Source organism: Cupressus sempervirens, chromosome 5 (assembly GCF_028749045.1).
Source record: "Cupressus sempervirens isolate cs-2001-9-10 chromosome 5, ASM2874904v1, whole genome shotgun sequence".
NCBI lineage: Eukaryota > Viridiplantae > Streptophyta > Pinopsida > Cupressales > Cupressaceae > Cupressus > Cupressus sempervirens.
Window position 1 is genome coordinate 566,662,402 of NC_143122.1, and position 19,700 is coordinate 566,682,101.

The following is a 19,700-nucleotide window of genomic DNA, read 5'->3' on the forward strand; positions in this document are numbered from 1 at the left end:
TTCAACTTCTCTCTTGACACAACCTTTGTAAACATATATATTGGATTAACATTTGTATGTATCTTCTCCATCTTTAATTGTCCATCATTTGAAATTGATCAAATGAAATGGTACCACAACTGAATGTGTTTTGTCTTTGAATGCAAAGCTAAATTCTTTACAAGATGAATGGAACTCTGGCTATCTGTGAACAAATAATTATCCCTCTGTGGGTATCCCAATTCTTCCATAAAGAACTAAAGCCATATCATCTCCTTGACTGCCTCTATAGTAGCAACATACTATGTCTCTGTAGTGGATAAAGCATTAAGCTTCTATAACCTAGAAACCCAGCTCACTGTTACCCCACCAATAGTAAATACATAACCTATAGTACTCTGCCTAGTATCAATATCCCTTGCCAAAACTGAGTCAACATATCCCTGTAAATCAGTAGTAGAGCCCCCAAAGTGTAAACACTTATTGGATGTACCTCTCAAATATCTAAAAATTCATTTTCCTGCATTCCAATGCTCAATTCCTAGATGACTGATATACCTGCTAACAACTCCCACTGCATGTGCAATATATAGCCTTATACATACCATAGCATACATCAAGCTTCCTATAGCTGAAGCATAATGTACCTTAGACATCTTATCCTCCTCTTTTTGTGTCTTGGGACACATCTCCTTAATCAACTTCAAATGACTAGGTAAAGGTGTGCTAACAACTTTAGCATTCTCCATAGAGAAACATTGCAACACCTTCTCAATATAATCAACCTGAGATAAAGTCAATTTTCTATTCTTTCTATCTCTCCAAATCTTCATACCAAGTATTTGTTTTGCTTCCCCCAAATTCTTCATAGCAAATGCATATGCTAATTGGCATTTCAGCCCCTTAATATGATCTATGTTAGACCCAACTACAAGCATATCATCAACATATAAACATAAAATAATGTAGCTACCATCATCCAACCTATTAAAGTAAACACAATGATTTGAATGACACCTACTATATCCATGCTCATGTCTAAACCTGTCAAATTTTAGATACCATTGTCGAGGTGCTTGCTTTACGCCATATAAACTTTTCTTCAATCTGCACACTAAGTTCTCCTTACCTTTGACCTTAAATCCCTTTGGCTAAGCCATATATATCTCTCCATCCAAATCGCCATGAAGGAAGGCTATTTTAACATCAAGCTACTCTAAATGCAAATCTTCAATAGCCACAATACTTAAAACAATGTTAATAGAAGTCATCTTAACAACAAAAGAGAATATCTCATCAAAATCAATGCCTTTTTTATGTGCAAATTCTTTTACAACTAACCTGGCTTTAAATCTTTTCTTAACTCCATCCTCTTCTTTTAACCTATAAACCCATTTATTCTATGAAGTCTTTTTACCCACAGGCAACTTGCATAAATCCCATGTCTTATTTTTCAGCAAAGAGTCCATTTCTTCTTTTATTGAAAACTCCCATTGAATCTTTGTATCCAACTACACAACTTCATCATAACATTCTAGTTGACCAGCATTAGTAAGTAAAATAGAATACAAAGAAGGAGAAAATCTTTCTTGAGGTCTACTTGGCATTGTTGACCATCCAACATTCATTGGTGTGTGTGGTATTTGTTGTTGCGGTTGTTGCACATCATGAGGATTTGTTGGAACATCATCTTTTGGAGTATCATCTAGTGCTACATAATCATCTTCTTTCTTCTAATGTTGCTGTAATAGATCTTTGTACAACACTTTCTCATTGAATATGACATCCTTGTTTCTTACAATTTTATGATTTCCAAAATCTCAAAGCCTATAACAAAATTCATTAATGTCATATCCAACAAATACACATTTCTTTTTCTTACCTTCCAATTTGGTTCTATTTTCAGAATCTATGTGAGCAAATGCTTCATAACTGAAGGTTTTGAGAAAAGAATAACTCACCTTTTTACCAGTCCATGCTTCCTCTAGAATACCACAGCCCAAAGGAGTAGAGGAACCTCTATTAATTAAATACATAGTAGTATTGATAGCCTCTACCCACATGTTTAAGGGCAACCCAACATGCAACCTCATGCCTCTTGCACACTCCATTATAGTCCTATTCATGTGTTCAGCCACTCCATTTTCTTGTGTAGTCCTTGGAATAGTTCTCTATCTATGAATACCATTAGTCGAGCAATAATTTTCAAATTCATGACTGCAATACTCACCACCATTATCAGATCTGAGACATTTTAATCTTTTACCAGTCTCATTTTCAACCAAGCATTTCCATTTCTTAAAAGTTTGAAATACATCAAATTTTTGTCTAAGGAAATAAACCCATACATTTTTAGTTGCATCATCAATAAATGTAACGTAATAATGAGAGCCAAAAAGGTAAGATACCTAAGCCGGTCCCCATACATCTGTATGCACAAGCTCTAATCTCTCACTTTTATTTTCCTTCCCAGACTTCACAAAACTCACTTTCTTTTGTTTTCCATACACACAACTTTCATAGAAATCTATATTAACACATTTTAGACCTGATAAATTTTTTTTTGAATGAAGTACTTTCATACCTTTCTCACTCGCGTGCCCAAGTCTCTTGTGCCATAGTGTTGTATCAAAATCTAAAACAACTATTTGTTCTCCCTACTCAATTGTAGCAACTGTTCTTGAACATTTATTTTTCTCTAAAACAATCAAAGTAGATTGAACAATATGACCTGTACAAAGATATAAGGTGCCTACTTTCGCACCTTTTGCTACTACAAGAGAACCTTTTGAAATTTTCTAATTTTTATCATTAAAAGTAACTACACAACCCTCATCACTGAGTTGCCTTGCTGAAATTAAATTCCTACTCAGCGCTGGAACATGTCTTACCTCATGTAGTATCCAATGATTCCAATTTTGCAACTTAATCTTAACTTTTCCCTTTCCTACAATCTGACAGGGTTCATTATCCCCCAAATAAACAAGTCCAAAATCCCCTTGGACATAATCAATAAAATAACCTTTATGAGGTGTAGCATGAAATGAAGCACCGGAATCTAAAACCCATGAATCATCAACACTTTAGAAAGATAGAAGCAAAGCATCCTCTTCGAATTTGTTACTTACCACATTTTCCTCCTTGTTCCCTTCTAGTTTATCTCCTTCATTGTTGTTTCAAGTCCAACAATCTCTCTTCTTATGCCCAAGTTTATCATAGTACTAACAATCTCTTGGTCTTCTGGATTGAGACCTCTTTCCCTTTGACTTTCCTCTTGATTTCCCACGATTTCTAGAATTATTTCCTCTCTCAATCGTTCTCTCTTTTCTTTGTGCATTCAAAGCACTTCCTGATGTAGATCCACCTGAGATTTTCCTACTAGTTTCCTCACTCAAAATAACGCCGATCATATTATCATATTTTAGAGTATTAGATCCAAAAATAGAATTACTCATAACCATTACCAAGTCATTCCAACTTTTAGGCAAAGAACACAAAATCAAGAGAGCCCTAATTTCTTCATCAAAATTAATACCCACAGAAGATAATTGACCAGTAACAATATTAAACTCATTTAAATGATCTACAACAAATCCACCTTCTACACTTCATGAGAAATACCTTATTTGAAGCGGAAGGCTTTTCATACAATTTCGCTAGGGTTTCCATCAACTCTTCTATCATCTTTGCCTTTATAATGTTAAATGTTACCAATGATGCCAGGCATAACCGAATACTTCCAAGTGCCTTCCTGTCTAAAATCTCCTAGTCCTCATTTGTCATAGTTCCCTAGTTTTTAGTTTTTCCTCCCAATGACTTTCATATATCCTTCTGATAGAGATAGTTCTCCATTTGCATCTTCCATAATTGAAAGCTCTACCCATTAAACTTGTCAACCCTCAACTTACCCTCATCTGCCATTGCTCCCACTCAACCGTGAGACCTTCCTGCAAAGGATCATTAAAAAAATGATGATGGTCTGACTAAAAAAAAATGATGACCAACCTGGCTCTAATACCACTTGTTAGGATTAACCTCAGATAGAAATAATAGTTACATGCAAATATAACCAATATCAAAAAATAATAGATCGCACATAAGAGAACACAAGACACCAAGATTTAACATGGTCCACCCAATCCTTGGGCTATGTCCACCAACAACAAGTCCAATATTATTATTATCCAATGATTACAATCTGTAATCCCTTATAGCTCAATACCATTGCAATAACCAATTTTTGCATCACACCTTATGAAAATCCCTAACCCTAAGCCTTTTTATACAAGCTTTTTGTCGCTTACAAAATTAGGGCTAGAATAATACAAAAATAGTAGCTGACGCCTTTTATAATATAAGGTCATTTTTAGCTTTGGGGGTGCTTCTCCCAAACCCCTATAGAAATAATGTGGAGGGAAATCACACTGAACAAACCTTTGAGTTTGATTAGGCTGCACATCACAACAAGATGAGGACTATAGAGTGGCTCAGTTAGAACAACTAGAATTCTTGGAAGAATATCAACTCACAACACATGGACATCTTAAAGTGTATTAGAACAAACTATCTAGACACTATAACAAGAATGTAAAGCCTCATGTTTTCCAAAATGGAGATTTAGTCCTCCATGAAAACCCCAAGAATCAGACAAGAGAAAAGAAAGGAAAGTTGGAGGCCAATTTGATTGGCCCTTATATCATAATAGAATCTTTTGGGATAGGAACCTACAAGCTCTTCTATTGTGATGGAGAAGAACTAGTAGAACCCATCAACAGTATCCATCTCAAATGGTTCTATGTCTAAAGCCTTGAAGAACTACCTCATATCTGAAAATATCAAAAAAAACCCAAAAAAATAGAAAACATCCAAAAAAAATGGTATAAAAGGATTGAGAGGTACACCTTTGGTACAAAAGGAGTGAGAGATAACACCTTTGGACTTCCCTAAACAACACAAGTCCCTCCATGTGAATATGCAACAAGACATGGCTACAACAACACTCTCTAAGATAAGTTTTGCTTGTTTGTGGCCTTTTCATTTCATATCTCCACACTACCTGGCATAATTAAGTTAATTTTACACATACCCAATTGAGAAACACTTGTGGGTTACAATTCAGTGGTTTCTTAACATTATAAATAGTTCATAATAGAGACAACTAGCAAAAACAAAAACAAAGGGAAGATGCGCAACTTAGAGGAAACATGGAGTCTGATTATGTTCTAAAATATTATAGGCATGAATTATAGGAAAATCAATGCACATCTCAAATATTTATTGCTACCAATATTTCCCAAAATCCATTTTAGCCTTCATAAATTTCATGTGTAGTTCCAAAAATTTATTTTGCCTCCATTATTCCAAATATAGCTCTCTGAGCTCCCTTTTAGCCTTCACAACCTACTTTTGGTCTCTTTAACTCTTTATGTGCTTTGAAATGGCTTCAGTGATCTCCATATTCCAACAAATCTCACTTTCGTCCTCCTTTTACTACCACCAGATAAAACTCATCAAATATAGTCAAAATATATATCAAAAATCACCAAAAACAGTAAAAAACTCTCCAAACTCACCAAAAATAGTCAAAAAATCTCCAAAACTGTAAAAAATGATAAAAAATAATTTTAAAAATAAAAAACAAATTACAAAAAGCAAAAAAACAAAAAATGAACAATCACAAACATGCCACAAATATTGCCTTCAATTTGACATAATTTATTTTTGTATTTTTCAATCCGATGATCCATTCATTTCATGTAGAGTTGGTGTCCATTTATAATTGTTGCTCCTTTAGGATAGCTTTGTGTACCTTGACCAATTTTATATGAAATCAATGGTGAGGCCCCCTACATTGAAAAATATTTAAATATTTTAGGGCATAATCCTTGCCCTATTACTTCTAGCAAAGACAATAAACAAGTGCATCAATTGATTACCAAGTAGTGTTGTTATGTCTTGAAACATATCTCAAGGCTTTGGAAAATCTAGCACAACATGGATCGCTAAAGAATCCTTTCCTTTGTCTCTCTCACAATGATATGAAACAAGATTTTCAACATTATTTATGGTGCATAGACCACGATTGATCCAACACCCTTCAACAAATATATCAATGCTATCTTGAAATGTCCTTATGATCTCATAACTCATTTTTACAATTTAAGGAACGTTAATCATCCAGACACCATTTAGATTGTCGTAGATATCCATCACACTCTTTCATCACCACTCAATAGTGGCACAGAATAAGTAAGCATACTTTTGGGGGACCGTATTGGCAATTTCCCACCTTTTCAGGCCTTCAAGCACCTTTTTCAAGGCCCCGTTTCACCTTTTTAGGCCCAAACGCCTTTTTCAAGGCCCTATCTGACCTTTTTTGGCCCAAATTCCCTTTTCAAGGCCTCATCTCACCTTTTAAGACCCAAACACCTTTTTCAAGGCCCCTCTAGCTCCTTTTTAGGCCATCATATCCTCCTATAGACCCACACACCTTTTCATAGGCACTGTGAGTATCTGTCTCAGCACACACCTAGAGAAAAATCCCAGCTTTGGCCCTAAGCTTGTCTATAAAGGCTATCAATATACACAAAATTCTACAATTTCACAAATTGTGGTTTAGCACTTCCTACTTTTTCCACCTTGTGCACTGGTGCTCTCAAAATATTACACAAGTTTGTACTCAACTTTCATTGAGAGCCCACCTTGGCATTCGGTCATCACACATAAGTGAAGGTTAACCTTCCTCTAAATATACCATCGCTCATGCCTTTGTGGATAATAACAACCTTCCAAATATTTCCAAAAATTCCAAAAGCATCCAAATAATTTCAAACATACCAAAAACATCCAAAATATATCAACAAAATATCAAAAAGTAGAAATGACAAAAAATATCAAATGCTTTCAATCACATTGTTCATAAACACGAAAAACAATATTACATTCAACGACTTATTCTGGCCTCCCTTATGGAGGTGGTAGGTTAGGATTTCCAGTGGGGAGCATTTCCCTCGACCTAGTCCCAAAAGATGAGGCCTCTGGCGCAGATCCCCCTTGAAATCAAACAACATCCATTGGTATCGAGAACCTCCCATTGCCAGTTACGTGTTCAATATTTGTGTAAATTGCCATGAACTGGGACTCCCATCGCTACTTCAAGGGGATCGACTGATAATATAGCCCTATAGAATAAGCAGCTTCCCGGTGTACTTTTGTAGTCCTTTGCATATCCACAAACACATTATCCACCAACTTATTTATACCTGGTATAGTGATCGCTCGTTGAGCCATGTCCCGCTCTTGTCACATTTTTTTGGTCACCATTCTCCAACGCTCCACATCCACTTTCACCTCATTCAACTACTACTGCAATTGCTTCACCTTTGACTTGCTAGCTGCTAACTACTCTTGCACTTGCAATGACACTGTATTTGTTTTTGACACTACATCCCTAAAAGACTCCAACTACACCTATAATAACACCAATTCATTTTGTGTGCTTTCCAAACCTTCTTACACCATCCTCAGTTACTCATGTAACCTTTGTGCTCGTGCTTACTTAGCCTAGATCCCCACATCATTCCCTACTGCTCATGATTGTTCCACCTGTAGCTCTACTTCCAATAATCTCACTCACATTCGTTCTATATTCACCACCACTTGGAGTCGTCTCACTTATGTTTGCACTCCATCCTCCTAAGCTTTAGTCATCAACCCCAACAAAAATGTGACTTCTTGTTTTGCATTTTCTTGTCAAACTTTCTCTGCGGCCAACATTTTCTATAAATCCTCGACTTCCCTTGTTGCTTGCGCTCCACCCTCTGCCTCTAGGTGGCTCCATCGCACCTAATATGCCCATATCCTCTTTTATTGACCTTTGTATTGAGATTTTGAGGCTAATCAACTGACTTGTTATGCTTGTCACCTCACCCACACTAACATTCTTTGCTGCTCTTTGAGCTCTTCTTGCAGTCTTCCTAGAGAGTCCATCTCCCCCACCTCAGTCATTTCTTTTGACATGCTTTTTGTCATCCAAGGAGGACTAATCTCTGCCTGCATCATCATATCATCACCTAGTTCCACCTGCAAAGCCTGTTGTACTGCACTCCTTGACAACATCATCATGATTGGTCCACCTGCAGCTCTGCTTCCAACAATCTCACTCACATTCTTTTGTATTCACCACCACCTAGAGTCATCTCGCTTATGTTTTCACTCCATCCTCCTAAGCTTTAGTCGTCAACCCCAACAAAAATGTGACTTCTTGTTCTACATTTTCTTGTCGAACTTTCTCTACAACTAACATTTTCTATAAATCCTCCACTTCGCTTGTTGCTTGCATTCCACCCTCTGCCTCTAGGTGGCTCCACCACACCTAATATGACCATCTCCTCTTTTATTGACCTTTATCCCTAGATTTTGAGGCTAATCAAATGACTTGTTATGCTTGTCACCTCACCCACACTAACATCCTCTGCTGCTCTTTGAGCTCTTCCTGCGATCTTTTTTAGAGAGTCCATCTCCCCTACCTTAGTCGTTGCTTCTGACATGCTTTTTGTCATCCAAGGAGGACTACTCTCTGTCTACATCATCATATCATCACCTAGTTCCACCTGCAAAGCCTGTTGTGTTGCACTCCTTGACAAAGGAGTTTCTTCCACCCTAACTCTTAAACTCCCAAGTTGTGTCTATGCCAGTCCTGCACGACTTGACTTGTCCTACTCATGAACTAGTGCTAGGAGCTCATGTTGGTACACTAGTTCACTTGACGTATGCTAGATACACTTTTCCCTCCATCCTTGCCTCACCCATCCTCCCTGACTAACATCACCCATCTCCACATCCTGTTGTGACTGATCTAGTGAGCTTGACATGCTTTCAAACACACATTTACTTGGCCTCTTGAACAACTAACCAAATCTGCTATATCCTTCACTGTGCTTCCTTTTGTATGTGGATTACTCATCTATTTATGGTCATCACTCACCATGCACTACACTTCACTAGCCTTGCTACGTGTTCACTCTATGCAACCTGTTGTACTAGTACCAAATACACTTGTCGCTTTGCTCTGACATTATGACACCCTGATCCCCACCAACACATATCTTCCAATGCAATCACCATGCATTCTACTACACACTGGCCACTGGCACATCCCATGACTTGTTACCATAATCCTACAACTTTATCCATAGAGAACTGAACAAACTTGACACTATTACACATAGCTATTGGCACTACTAGTCCACAAATAATGACTTTTATACTGTTATGAGCTTCTAGTACCTTGATGATGTATTTGACTAGAGGTACTAGGATGAAACCACGATCTTTTATTTTCTTTTGGATTTCACTATTTTGATCCAATGATCCTTTGATTTTACGCATTATTGGTGTCTACTTGTAAGTGTCTCCTCTTGTTTGGAAGGCCATGTGTACCTCTACTAGCTTTGCATGACCTCTCAGGTGAGGTTCTTTATCTAACATGTGTCTATTTGCATGTTTGTTTTTATTTCCTGCAGCAACAATTTTTGTTCTTAATGGTTATCATATCCTTCATGACATTATTTGTTTTTGGTCATGATTCTCAGCGTGATAGAGTATTCATAATACCATAGCTAAGTTAGTGGTGGTTGTACTATGTCACTTTTTATTTAGGCACTCAATGATGACATTTAATTTGCATTTCTTTACAAATGTGATAGTTAGCTACATCCATCTAGTTTGCATTTCATCTTGGGTAACTTCAACACAAATGGTTGACACATAAATCAGGAATACACTAGCATGCCTACACAACATCATCCAACAAATCGATAACAAAACTAAGATATGACTATCAAATGGCAGACAACCACATGAACATCCCCACAAGCTTTTAAAACACTAAAGTTTTGTGGACTTTGTACCATCACAACACCACTACCATTCATCACACTTCATTATCCCCTAATATCCATTCCACCTATTGCATTATGTGACATTCGAATCTCAAATGTTTTGGTCACTATTTCCTCATCTCACACTTCTTTTTCTACCATTATTAATCTATGAATTCCTTATTTCACACTCCTCATTGAGGCCTCAAAATTCCTTTGTGACCTTTGAATCTCAAATGTTTGAGTTACATCTCTTCATCTCCTATTATCATCTTTCTATATGTTTCTCATTACATTCTCATGTCATCTTTTACATTTCATTAAACTCCATCTTATTTATCATACATCATTTGCATTTCTTATTCATATTTGTTTCTTTTTATACCATGTTCATTTTTATTTCTTTTCATACCATTTCATTTTATTTCTTTTCATACCATTTCATAGTTCATTTTCACTCTTTTATTTTCTTATTTATTCACTCTGCATTTCATTTCATTATTATCATCATCTCATTTTCTCTCATTAAACCATCTTATTGCATTACATTTTCATTATCGTTTACTTGTATTCTCATGTTCATTATTGTTTCACTAAATCACTCTTCCTCACTTATTCATTTTACATCATCATCATCTTTCATCACATATTATTTTAATTACATCCACCCATTTCATTTGTTTTGGTCATCGTTTACAGTTTATCTTATTTCCATGTCATCTTTTTATTAAAACACTTTCATTACCATCTATTCAATTAGTTTGTTTTTCATGTTATTTCATTACATCACATTTCATTCATACATTTTATTTCTCCATTCATTATCCACATGTCATTTCATTACATTAAGCATCTATCCACTACATTAATCACACACATTACTACATTAATCATCCACATTACATCAACATCTATGACTATCATATACATAAAATCACAAAAACACATACATCCATCGACCATGACATCATATATATAAAGTCCATGATACAAAAGGTGTAAAAGTTCGAACGTCAAAAAGCTCAAATAATCATCCATCAAAAAGATCAAACATCATACATCATAACATCATCATCATACATGATACACATGATAAGCCAATAAAATGCAATACAACATGATACACACATCACCCTTGTGTCTCACCACCGGTATCATCTGTATGTGTCTGATCCAAAGGTGCTTGATCACTAGGGGAACTCATCCCATCTTGTCAAGCCTGCTTTACTAAATTTGTAGCATGTATCCCAAGAATGCCTGAGGTAACCTGGCTAGTCATTACCCCATCTGTCCTTGATAAAAGTGGTGGAGGTGGAGGCCTCGGTGTCATTGAGGCTATAAATTCTTGTACTATACTGGCCAACTAGGTAATTTGTGTCCCAATCAACCTAACATGTGTCTCCATGACACTCACATGAGTCTCAATATCTATTGGCAGTGGCACTAGCACTACAAAAACCTATGGTTGTCCCTATGGTTGTGAGCTCTATGCCCTTGTGATAGGAACCTGCACATGTGACCCTTGTTTCCTGGCAAACTGAATGTCATATGATAACCTGCCCTAGTATGAGCTAGCTTGCTTGTACCCAACTTAATTGTCCTCTTGCTCCGCCCTACACTACTACCCATGTCACCTATCATCACCACCTTGCCTCACCCTTAGACCTCTCTGGGTCTATCTACTACGACATCCCTTGGCCTCTACATTAGGCCCTATACAACAATCCTTTGCTGTGGCAACACTGTTGCCTAGCCTCAACCCCATACCTCCCCTGCACTCTAGCTCCACCTATGGCCCAACCTCCTTCTCAACCTCTACCCCTACCTCTCCATCATCCGCCCTCATCATCACCATCCTTCCCTCCACTTGACTGCTCCTCAATCCCAAGTATCAACTTTATTGGATCTATATATCTTAGAAATGGATAATCTCAGAACCATCATGCATAATCTCCCTCCATCTCCACATCTATCTCCCCATCCCTCAATGCCCATAGCTGAGGTATCACTATCATGGGCATGAATGCCTCATAACATGCCTCATACTCTAATATCGACCCCCCATATTGGCCTCTCTACCTGCACTCGAGCATAGTGTGCTAACCCTTGTGGCATGCCCTATCATTAGCCAAATTGTTTGATCACCCTCCTGAAACAAAATCTCTTTATCACTGTGGGAACCTAACCTTGTAGATATTGCGGAGAAAAGAAGTACACCATCTCATCATTGTCCTTAGCCCATGGCTCTATAAACCTATATGGCCTCCATACAACCTCATCAAGGTCATCCAACATAGGTTGCCAGTACTTTGTCTTTCTCATATGGTGTTGGATAGTCACACCTAAATACACATAAATACACAACATATCCTAAGGCTATTGATGCACACATATTGGTCAAGTAATGGGAAGATGCTCCCATGTCCATATCTGTAATAAGACCACCCCTGCTGACAATGATGCGGCCCCAACATTGAGATAAGTGGGCTAATATTTGGTTATCCCATGAAACCTCTATGGTTGATCGATCATATCCTATATAATGCAGCCCCATCTGACTAGACATCTATGCCCATGCCTATCTAGCAATAAAAATCCTCCTATCAGTCTGACTAATACTGTAGGCAACAACTCATATTGTAGCATCTAGAACTAGGGTACATTGTCATCTCCAATGCATCATCCTTGAATACATCTCTAAATGTTGTCCCATCGACAATCTCATCATAATAAACATGATCCCCCACTATTAGGATCTAAAGAATCTTGTATACATCCTCGGGAGTAATCATCATCTCTCCTAGGAACATGTGAAAAGTGTTGTGGTTTGAGTGCCACTGCTTGACCATAGTTGTCAATAATCCCTTGTTCACTCATAACTGAGGCATCTGCAAAAGGTACATAAACCCACATCTGTCAATCACCTATTCATTAGCCATTGATAATCTATCAATAGATTCTAATGGCTATAGGTACAATCCCCAAACCATAAGCTTTCACCCATGTACCTATTTCATCAAACAACCAAACAATGACATCAGATTTTCATCACAAGTGATTATCCTACATCAATTAAAAACAAACATCTAGCTATCATGCTAATAGTTCTATCTTGGACATGTTATTTTGTTTTGCTCTATATCTAGAGACAGACATGTTAGTTTTCCCTACTCTATATCCTGAGGGGGGGGACACTTTTTCCATCTATCCAATATCACTTGATTGATTCCACACATCACTTTGTGACTACACATTCCCTATTGTTTGAATTGTTACGTGCACTAGTCCCTAAAGCGACTCCAAGCTCATCAATTCCATATCATGATCTTATCCTATATCCTAAGCAATGTTATGCACATTCAACTCTACCTACCAAGACATTCTACTATTAGACAAACCCTTAAACTAGCCTTATGTGTTATTGAATGTACCAAAAGCATTGCAAGATTCCTTCACACTATTTCATCAATCATATTAGCTATTGAACAAGGCGTTAGCACTACAAAAATCAAGTGTGCTATTACACTTATCACATGTGCTATTCCTAACACGGATGCACTACAACTGTCCTAAGTGCTATTAAACTAGACATTTGTGCTATTGAATAAATCAAATGCACTATAAGACCACAAAGTGCTACCAAGTGCATTTACTGCACTATCCTATCCCACATATGCATTATCTGAGGTAAAAGCGCTATAGAATGATCCATAAGTGCTACCAAAACATCACTCCGCTTACAAAAATTCATCGCCTATGATTCACCAAACTCCACATGCATATGTGTTATCCTATCAGTTATATGCGCTACAAAAGTTAGATATGCTACAACATCTTGCATATGCGCTACAGTTTATCCATATGCGTTGTTTCACTATGTCATTAGGGTTTCAAATATGCTATTATGCACTGTGGATGCACTATTCTATGTCAAAAATGCACTTAAAAATCTTAAATGCGTTAAAATAAATATCAAATGTGCTAAAATGTTTGATCTAAGCATTTATGGGGCAAATTCGTGCAAAAAATCTAAAAATTCATGCAAAAATTCAAAAAAATAAAATAACGAAGGATCTCGATGATTTACCGGGGCACCATAGTCAGTTGAATGCTTATATCTGTGACCCCTCTCTAATCTCTACTTTCAGAATGGGACAACCATATTCGCTGGCTCAAAGCTCCAAGACAACAAAAAGTGAAAAGGGAGTGTAAAAATAAAATTGGTAAAAGGACTTTTGACCTATTTAACCCTCCCTTGGGGCATTTGTATGACATTTTTCAACATTCCACGGCCAAATTAAAGACTTTTGACCTATTTCTTCAATAGGTATTATTCCATTTCAACTCAAACACATATGTCAATCCTAGTCTTTTGTCAAATTTTATCATCAACATTTTTTCAAAAATAAAATTGGAATCTCCCCTATTGTTGTTTTTTTTTTCCAATTTAATTTATGAGGGGGCATTATAACCTACATCAAACTGGGGCATCAAAATGTTCAAATATAAAAAATGTTCTAACCCAGCTAAATTTCAACATCAAATCAAACAAGATTGGGGCATCCAAGAAAGTTATCCTAAAATGAAGGATTTTAAACATTGCAACATCGAATCAAACATCAAAAAATCAACAATCAGACATCAAAACGTCAACAATCAAACATCAAATTATCAACAATTAGACATCATATCAACCTCAAATCAACAAAAGATCATCGATCAGGCACACAAACACCAAAATTGGCTAAAACTCATAAAATCAAGGCAATCTTTGAACTAAGCTTAGAGAGGGGCATTTGTAGACACCCTAAAATTGGCAAGACCTAGAACAACAAGAATTTTGATGAAGCAATGAAAATCAAGGAGGAAAACAACATACTTTCAAATCAATGGTAGCATCAGGTCATTCGAGTGATTAAATCAATCAATCACCTATCAAATCTAAAAGGACCAAAATCACTTTCAAAAGAGGAAAAACAATTCATAAAATCATAAAATGAAATTAAAAAAGGAAAAATGAAAAGACAAAAGTTGAAAGTAAATGCTACATTTAATAAATCAACAAAAAAACTATTTATCCTCTCATAAGTGAAAATCCTCCTTTTTGAAATTAAAAGAATTGAAAAATCCTCATTTTATCCTCACAAACTAAGTTTGTTGGACTTTTCCTCTTGGTACCTTATGAGATCTTTCTAATTTCACCATTACCCTCCAGTGAAAAGTAAAATCATGTTCCTTACCCCAACCCCCTCCTAAAATCTTATAAATAGGAGGGAAAATCAAGAGCAAAAGGACCCAAGTTTGTAGGCATCCATACTATAGGCATTTAGAGTTATCATTTAGCATCGTTGTTGTTGAGAATTAATGTCATGTTAGCTTCATGTTAACATCCTGTTGATATCTATTTGGCATTGTCTACCATTGTTTTGGTCTCATACATGCACATATCATAGCATTTTAGTGTTATTATCTTCATATAATTGGTATTTCATATAGATCTCATATATACTTACCTAGATCTACATTAATAGTATATTCTTGTTCTAGAACTATCACTAAGATGTCGGTCTGAGAGCAATTTTAATAGTTTTAGTTAGGGAAACATGAGATGTTCATATTCCAAAGAATTGGCAAAACATAAACGCTCTACAACTTTCCCACTCACTGATTGATTTGAATTTTGAATCATGGCCCGTGAGGGCCTAGGCCTGCTAGAGGTCTTGGTGTGCCTGGACCTACACATGCTGCTGGAGTTGCGGAGAGGTGATCCCCCCCCTTTGTCGAGTATCATGTTTGGTCAGGTCAGCACTATTGATCCTCCTTCTTCAGATTCTAGAGTTGACTCTGCTCATAAGGAGGTTGGGTCCATAGCCTCTCCCCTCATCCACAATGGGGGTGGAAAGATTATCTTGTTGGTGATAAGGAGGGGAACCCCAAATTCAAGGATCCCAAAGTCACTCACGGTGTTACCAAACCAAAAATCTCCTTCCCAGATAGTATCATGGATAACATTGTTGCCTCCCTTAAACATTGTGTTGTAGGGAAAAAAATTTTAGGCCAACCTCTAAGATGACCAGGAAGTGGGTGGCTCAGAAATGGTCCACAAAGGGTAGTGTTTGTGTCTCGATTATGCCCAGTGACTTGTTCTACTTTCACTTCATGACTATGGAGGACCTGGCAGCCATCCTTCTGACATGGTACTGTGGAAAACACTACTTGGCCTTGGCTAAGTGGCACCCTAGTTTCAATGCGAGCCTGGAGCTACAAAGCCTAGCCTCGATGTGGATCCATTTTCTAGGACTACTGCTAGAGTTCTGGAATGAAAAAGATTATGAGATGCATTGGGAATACTTTTGGTCATTTTGTTGTTGCGAACTAGGTAATGCTGAATAAATCTAAACTTGTATATGCTAGATTCTATGTGAATGTTACCATTAATAGGGCTCTCCTAACCATAGTCAAGTTGCCCACTAAATGGGGGATTAGGGTCTAGCCTATTGAGTACGAGAATGTTGGTCTCTATTGTAAAAAATGTGGTTAGTTTGGCCATATTTTGATGGATTGCAATACTCCCCCTCAAAAGGACAAATAAAAGGTGGGCTCTCCAAGCATAGTTAAGTCTCCTCCTATGCTAGGGGAATTTTTAGCTTCCCCTAAGGGTGCAATTGAAAGTAAGGAGGTTAACCCATAAGGCTTGATTACAGAGGAAAGTAAAGAGAAAGATAAGGTTGTGGAGGTTGACCAATTGGTCTTGGTGCCAAGTTTTGAAGAAAAGGAAGGAAAAATTATGGAGGAATACCTATTTAGGAAGGAGATTGATTACCTCATGAAATCCCCAGTGATAGGAGGGGATATTGCTAATGAAGTTTTGTGGGAAGGCAAAATCAAGACCCTTGGTGGTGCCCTCTTGGAAGGTAATGTAATAGACAATGTTATCTCTAATTTGTCAATTATCGGCTAGCAATTATTTGGGGTCCCTGAGTCCTTTGGACAAGAAACAAAACACAGTGGTGGTAACACCTATCAAGAACTCCCTACTCCTAAACAAGGTGAAGGGTGGTGCCAACACTAATGAACTTGAAATGCTACCTAATTGCGCCTAATGGGGGATTGTTACCCCAAAAGGCTCAAATTGGTGACTCTGGAGGAGGCTGCGGCCAAAGTCATACGCAGTATTAAGGAAGCTAAGGGAAGGATGGCCCTCTCAGCTCCCTCTATTGTTACGAGAGAGTGAGAATTCCTTAAGAGGAAAACAAGGGGTGGGAAGAAACTAGATGTGGGGGGAGCTAATACTATGGGTTGTCTTAACAACAGAATGACTCGAACTAAACAAGCAGTAGGGGAGGTGGCCAATGGAAGACAAATTACACTAGAGACAATTAAGAAAAATAAGAAATGAAATTCCTTTCCTGGAATATTAGTGGGTTGAACAACTCCTACAAACATTATGCTCTTAGGCAGTGTATTCTAGTTGAAAAGGTAGATTGCATCCTCATTCAAAAAACTAAGATGACTGACCAAAACTTCACCAAGTTGGCTGATAAGTTATGGCCTAGTGTTGCTTTCTTCCATTTGAAAGCGGAGGGAGCCTTGGGGGAATTGTAACAATGTAGAACCCCAATGTCATGACAGGTAGGGAGATCCATAAAGAAAAGAACTTCATGATTATGGAATTCAATAACAACAAAATGGTGTGCAATCTTTAGAACCTTTATGTCCTAAATACCTAGGTGGGAAGAAGTGATACCTAGGAAAGGGTGGGAAGAGTTGTGGGAAATATGAATCATAAAAGTATAATGTGTATGGGATTTTAGCACCCCTTTATACCCATCGAAAAAGCTTGGGGGGAACAATGACTTTTCAAAAAGCATGCAAGATCTCCTAGATTTCATCAACTCCCATGATCTTCTGGATGTTGACCTGCAGAGTAACCCCTTTACTTGGACCAATAATAGGAAGGGCTAGGAACTAATTCAAGTAAGGTTGGATCTGTTCCTAGTTTCAGGGGATTGGCCTCACATTGTCCCCTCATCCTTGGTTATTCTATCAAGAACCATTTATGATCATTCCCTAATCATGTTCCATTGGGAGAATGAAATTGTGAGTGGGCCTAAACCTTTTCGGTATGAAATTATGTGGCAATCTCATCCAGACTTCAAAAATAAAGTGGAAGAATGGTGAAATATCAAAGTGGATGGGACAATTATGTTCAGGCTGACCTAGAAACTAGATAATGTTATGAGGAATGTTAAGGAATGGGTAAAGAGATCCTTTGGGGATGTGTTTAAAATTAAAAGAGAATTAGAGGAGGAGCTCAAGAGGCTCCAAGCAACTATGGCAGCAAGGGATGTTACTAAGGCTACCACTCAAGAGGAAGAACACTGTAGGATAAAGTGGAGAGAAACTATTAACAAAGAGGAGACCTTTTGGAAGCAAAGGTCTTGCATTTCTTGGTTCTCCGAAGGAGATAGGAATATCTCCTTTTTTCATAGATCTACCTTGAACCACAAAAAATGAAACACCATTACCTCCCTGGAAGAGGATGGAGGAAGGACCTTGAAGGAGTAGGATTAAATGGGAAGACATGTGGTCGAGTTCTTCATGAATGCCTATAAAGAGGAGGACAAGAAGAGTAACAATAATATCAGTAGAAGTATGCTAAATAACATTCCAATGGTGTTAGAGAATGAGGAGAATGATAAGCTTAAGGAGAAAGTCTTAGAAGAGGAGGTCAAGAATGTTGTGTTCTTTATGAAAGTCTTCAAAGCTTTGGGCCCTAATGGCTTCCCACTAGCCTTCTTCTAACATTTCTGGGAAATGATTAATAATGAACTAATTTGGGCCACTAGAGACATGATCAGGACTGGGAAAATGCTAAGAAGGATAATAAAACCTTTATTGTTCTCATGCCTAAGATACAAACTCCAAGAACAATAAGGGATTTTAGACCAATTAGCCTTTGTTATACCATATATAAAGTGTTCTCTAAGGTGCTGGTTAATAGGATTAAACCCCTCTTGGATAGGGTTATTGGGAGCCCCCGAAAGGGGTTTGTCCTGGGTGGCCAAATCCTGGATGCTGTGACTCCACTCCATGGAGAAAAGTCAAAGACTGGGCATGTCCCTTAAACTTGATATCAAAGGCCTATGACAGAGTCAATTGGACTTTTCTGTATGAAGTTCTAGAATAGGTGGGGTTCAAATGGGACATGGTGAATGTCATAAAATGAATAGTGGAAACCACACATTATAAGGTGCTACTTAATGGGACCCCCTGGGGCAACTTTGATGCTGGTCGTGGCCTGAGATAGGGTGACCCTCTTTCCCCTTACCTCTTCATCATGGTGGCTGAAGTGTTAGGACGGTCTATTTGCAGATTGGCTAAGTTGGGTGACTTAAAAAGTATCAAACCTGCTACTACTTTTTTGTTGGAGGTTATCAAACAATTTGTGGATGATACTTTCTTCTTTGGCATGTCATCCATCTAGGAGGCTAGAGCTTAGAGAACCCTACTCACCAACTACGAGAATTGTTCAAATCAACAAATTAATTTGGTTAAGAGCAAGATCTATTTTTTTTAACACCCTTAAGGTTTTGCAGGTTAAAGTGAAAAATATTATGGGTTGCCACTCTCAGCTCCTCCTAGACACTTACCTTGGGCTTCCCCTAACAATCAAGGATGTCTTTAACACCTATTGGAACACTGTACTAGAAAGAATACAAAAAAAACTTTCTGGGTGGAAGGGCAAATTACTTAGCAATGCAGGAAAAATACAACTCCTGGTGGTGGCTTTGTAAGGAAATACCTATATATTTTCTCTCCTTGTTTAAGATTAATCAG